Raw genomic sequence first — 6,000 nt, forward strand, 5'->3', positions numbered from 1 at the left:
TGGTCGAGGCAGCGGAAGAAAGAGTTTCAAGATGGCGCCTGCCTGCTTTTATTAGAGACGGAATCACGCAGGATCGCGCGAGATCTCGCGGGGATGCAAATTAGCTAGGCCATCTTGAGGAATAAAAATCGGTCCATTGGAGGTGCGAGGCAGTCGGGTTCTGACGTTCGTGGCGATCAGTACAGTGACCGTTGGGTTCCGTTAGTGACCGTTGGGTTCCGTTTCTATTCGTGCAGTCAGCTGAGCTTTGTTAGTTACCTTCGCGCCGTGGCTGTCATTGTTTGTTGGTTTGCTGTGTGTTGCCGTGGTTCTTCAGTGAAACGCTTCGTCGCCCACGACGAGACTCCCCGTATCCTACACAAGATACTCATACACTTACGTAAGCGACACAAGATATTATCTGCTTGTCTGACATAAAAGTTAGTTAGCAGAAATCAAACTAAGGAGATTGCAATAAACGCGTTTACAAACAAATGTGTGGACGACCACGTTGGAAGCAAAAGAAGGAACTGGTGAAAATGTAGAAAGAGACTCAGCGTGCCAAAGTACGACAAGGAAATCTGAGACAAATACAACTCGTATGAAATATAATTCGTTGTTATAGCGTTTTTTTTTGGTGGGGGAGGAACAAAGAAGAAAGTATGTGGTTCTTTTCCTCTCAGACAAACAAATATATTGTTATCGTTTGATTGTAAGAAAGTTGTCTATAAATATTTAAAATGAGCATTTTACATATATACAACAATAGAAGAACATTTAAACCTTTATACGACACACATTATATCTCATAACGTAAAAGAGAATCAGAAAATGAGCCGTTGTAATATATATTGACACATGTAAGAAATGCAGACGTATATATATATATATATATATATATATATATATATATACAGGACATACATATACATATATGCATATATATATATATATATATATATATATATATATATATATATATATATACTGTATTAGGAAAACCAAGACTTCAAAAAATGAATTGGTAGCAACAAAAAGTGTATTTAATTGTAAGTTACAATTGTGTCAGGACCGGTTGAACAATTTCAAGCATTATGGCGTTTGAAAATTCTCACATAACCAGCCTTTCTTCAGACTTCTTGAATAAAAAAACACTTAACAATAGAACATTATTTAAAGAAATTTTCCTTAAAGGAAATGAAGCATGCGAAAACATTTATCGTTTGTCACGAGCTTATTTAAATATTAATATATCACCTAATTTTCGTATCCTTATTTAGAAACCTATCATATGAAGTTTCCACAAAAACCCTTAGCCATTTAATATCTTTTAATAATACTATTCGTTGAATTCCTAAATCAGATTTTTATATTTCTTTATTTCACAAAATTAATTTAAATAAAAATATTTTATTTGATTTTATTTTTATATTTATAATATGACCAGAACAACCTAGCTATAACTTTACGGTTATTTTTAGTTTCGTATTCGCCCAATGGTGGCTTACATGTTTACAAAATATCTACTGTCTTATTACTTAGATTTAAGACCAGTTTTAGGTTAATATTTTATTAAATAGGGAAATTAAAATGAATTTACCTTATATTTATTAATCCTCATACAACATTCATAGTTAGAGATCCTGTTCTATTTTTTATTATTTAATATTTTATTATTCTATTTCATTCTAATCTATTGTGGTTTTGGATAGTTGGGAAAACGTAACTACGAAGGGAGATAATCCATCACGTTATTAATTTTCCAAAAAATTAGTTGAAAAAGTTATGTGGAAAAAAGGTCTTCGTAGGTACTTATACCAGTTAAAGGGAGACAACTAGGACCGTTTGATGTTTCAAGTCTAGTAAATACTAAAAAGCGTCTATGATTTATTAAGTAATTTAATTAAACAGATATAGAAAAGGCTATGATAGCTTATTTAACAAATTAAGAATTGAAATTATATTTTTAATCTTAAATCTGATTATATACCCATGGGCTTAGCCTACATCTGCCATCCATTCATAATTTACTGGGGTTACTCATGGTTCCAAAACCAAAATTACAATTCATGTATTGTGTTCTTGGATACCTAAATAAAAATAATATATGTCCTCTTAATAATTATTTTGACAACAAAACCAGACAATAACTATACGTGTTTCACTCCGTAGAAAAGGTGTTTACCCTTGCATTTTTGGATAAAAACATTTAGAACAAGGGTAAATACACCAGCAGGGATTCTACAAGCTTTAGTTGTCAGAGAACAATATCAATTAATTTCCGATCCACTAATTGCTAATTTAATTTTTTAAAAATTGCTAGTTAATTGTTAAGTTGTTTTATTGATCTAGAAACGGTACCACTTATTTCACCATCAATATTACTAGAACTAAATACTAAAAAACGCTCGCGGTTATGGAACAATGTTTCTAATCTTTGTTGAGCTTTATACTTTATCTATATTTCTACTCCAGTTTAGAATAATAGAAACTATGTTTGCTTACTAGATTTGGATTTTTCGTTTAGACTACATCATTCCAACTCTACATTAAAATTTGGCTTGCATCCAAGGATCGTTATTGTTATAAAAAGTTTTACCTCAGTTACATTTAAGGCGTGATAGCAGAAACATATTCCTGAGAAGGTATCCCTGTATAGCATCTAGCCTTTTATTCAAGGTTTCTTCTTTAGAATTCATTATGTAGAAGGCTTCTCAGGGCTATACTACCTCCCCTCTATCCACTACTGACCATTTCAATTCAAAATCTTTATTGTTTCTATTAAGTTCCCTGGCCCAATTTCCTAATGAAACTGTATTCCTCCTTTTATTTCTAATGTTGATTCTTGTACCCTCCCCTGCTATTGTTAACACCTTCTCTATTAGTTTTCATCTCTGGTTCCTTTTTAAAGGATACTACATGGTTTCTATATCTGTCCTTAAACACGCATTCCTGGCCCCAAGATATATCTTCCTAGTACTGCGGGTCTTAATCTCGCATTTATACACTATTTCTGAGGTTTGGCACTTCCCACCCAACGGACAATTGCCAGGTATCCTGCAATTACATTTTCTGTCTAAGACACTTTCATTGGATGCCAACTAATATTATTCCTTATTTTTCCTATTATTGGAGCTTATTATAGTATTAGTTAAGTTGCTTGATGTCGGGAAAGATAATTTTACCGAGATTCTATTTATTATTTTGCTTAAGGAGGGAAGTTTTTATCAATTATTCTGTAGAATTCCCTCGGTATACTATTTTTGATATGCTCGCTGAACGGCGGATTGAACCAAACCTGTCTCTTTCGTCTATTTCTTTTATTACTGGTACCCACTCGTCATTACCTGTTTTGCTGTTATTATTACTCCCTCCGTTCCCAATCTTTTGATCATTATTTACGTATCCCTTATTGATCTTCGGTTTCTTTCTAGCTCTCATTGCCATGTTATACGATATTGTGCAGTTAGGACACACACATATGCATATATATATATATATATATATATATATATATATATATATATATATACTAGACTACCCCTGACCCGTTGGGTCAGTATGTTATATTAGCTATGGAATTAATGTATGAGCGTGACACTTGTGACGTAAGGATAATAGTTTTTTGTGAGATAACAGAAACATTTCTATGAAAGTATATTAAAATGAAAAAAAGAATATAGATAGATTTCTATGAGTCGTTCTGTTTATAATTGTTTATTGTGAAAAAAAAAACTTACAGCCATTGATTTATAAATGGTTTTCCATACTTATAGGTAAATGTGCACTATTCAAATTTTGATATATCGTTTAATTTAAACGCGAAAAAAAAAACCAATTGGGACGTACATGTTGTGAAATGCTCTTATGGTTATCAAAGATTAAAGTAGATTTATTTGTGAGAAAATTGCGTTAAAATAACATAAACGTAATACGGAAATGAATATATATATATATATATATATATATATATATACAGGACACACACACATATATATTATTATTTCATTTAATCATATAAATATAAGGAGATATAAATTTATGCGTAAATTTTCAGTATTTACTTCAACAGTTCTCAATGCATAAGTATAGCCAGGTAGTAAGTTAGGAAAATATACATGCCAATTAATTAATTCTAAGTAACTTGATTGCCATATATATTTTCATAACTTCCTATATATATATATATATACATATATATATATATACATATATATACATATATATACATACATATATATACATATATATATGCATATATATATACATATATATATGCATATATATACATATATATATGCATATATATGCATATATATGCATATATATACATATATATGCACATATATACATATATATGCATATATATACATATATATATACACATATATATACATATATATGCATATATACATATATATACATATATATATATATATACTGAAACTGAAAAATAATTATCAAAGTATACTTACGCAGATAGATATGAAAAGTCTTTATCAAAGTTTGTGCGTATTTTCATTCTATTGAGGCCTGGCGCGAACGCAGACCCCAAAATTTTATTATACTATCCCTATTTAAGTTAAAACATACTTATCAAAGTATTATTATGTACAAATATATATATTAAAAAAAACTTGTAAACGTTTTTTTTTATATTTTTTAATTTTTTTATTTCCATACTTTGTAGACCACACGCGAACGCAAACCCCACAATTTTAATGAACCACCGTTCTGCTAGATCAAAAATACCAATTCCTGTGTCTCGATACATTATCTATCATTATATGTAATTAGTTTTTTTTAAAATAGTTAACCATATAGGAGCCTATTCGTGACCAGACACACACTCACACATCCAGCTTTATATTATATATATATATATATATATATATATATATATATATATATATATATATATATATATATATATATATATACTAGCAAAAGTACCCGTCATTAACTGGGTTCAAAAACAACCAACAGAAAATAGACTCTCACTTATGAAAGTATGATATAGGTTATGAAAAGTAAGGGTTATAAAGAGATAGCTTCGAGTTGTTGGGTATCAAAACAAAAGCAACATATGATGAAAGTAAAAATAAAATAGATAAACCCCATAATTTATTATACCATACCTGTTCACACTGAAACACTTATCACAATATTTTATGGATTTATATTAACATCCTTGTTAAACTTTGTGACATATTTCCATTCTATGGAGGTTAGGTTCGAATGAACACCCCATACTTTTATTATACCATATTTCCTCAAACTGAAGCATAATTATCAAAGTATACTTACGCAGATAGATATGAAAAGTCTTTATTAAAGTTTCTGCCTATTTTCATTCTATGGAGGCCAGGCACGAATTCAGACCCCACAATTTTATAACATCCCTATTTAAGTTAAAACATACTTATCAAAGTATTCTTATGTACATCTATATCAAAAACACTTGTAAACGTTTTTTTTTAATTTTAAATTTTTTTATTTCTATACTTTGTGGACCAGGCGCGTACGCAGACCCCACAATTTTAATGAATCATCATTATGCCAGATAAAACATACCCATTCCTGGTGTCCCCATATATCTTCTCATTTTCTATCATTATATGTGATCAGTTTTCTATAATAGTCAACTATATAGGAGCCTATTGGTGATCAGACACACACAGACGTTCAGCTTATATATATATATATATATATATATATATATATATATATATATATATATATATATATATATATATATAGCAACCGGCTACATAGTAATTGCTCAATATGCCCTCGCCAAACTTTCACAAGAAACACTCGTCTAGCTGTAAACACTATCAATAATTTCCCCCACTCTTTATCTGTGCCTAAACCTAAACATAGATTCCATGAACAAAGCTTCTTTCTTAGAACTGCACGGCTGTGGAATTGTCTTCCGTTTTCCTGCTTTCCGGCTGACTACAATATGGTTGTGTTCAAGTCTAAGGTAAATAAGTTCTTGATGAGCCGTTCCATATAAGT

The sequence above is a fragment of the Euprymna scolopes genome, chromosome 19, assembly GCF_053919585.1.
Source record: "Euprymna scolopes isolate OS-2025 chromosome 19, ASM5391958v1, whole genome shotgun sequence".
NCBI lineage: Eukaryota > Metazoa > Mollusca > Cephalopoda > Sepiida > Sepiolidae > Euprymna > Euprymna scolopes.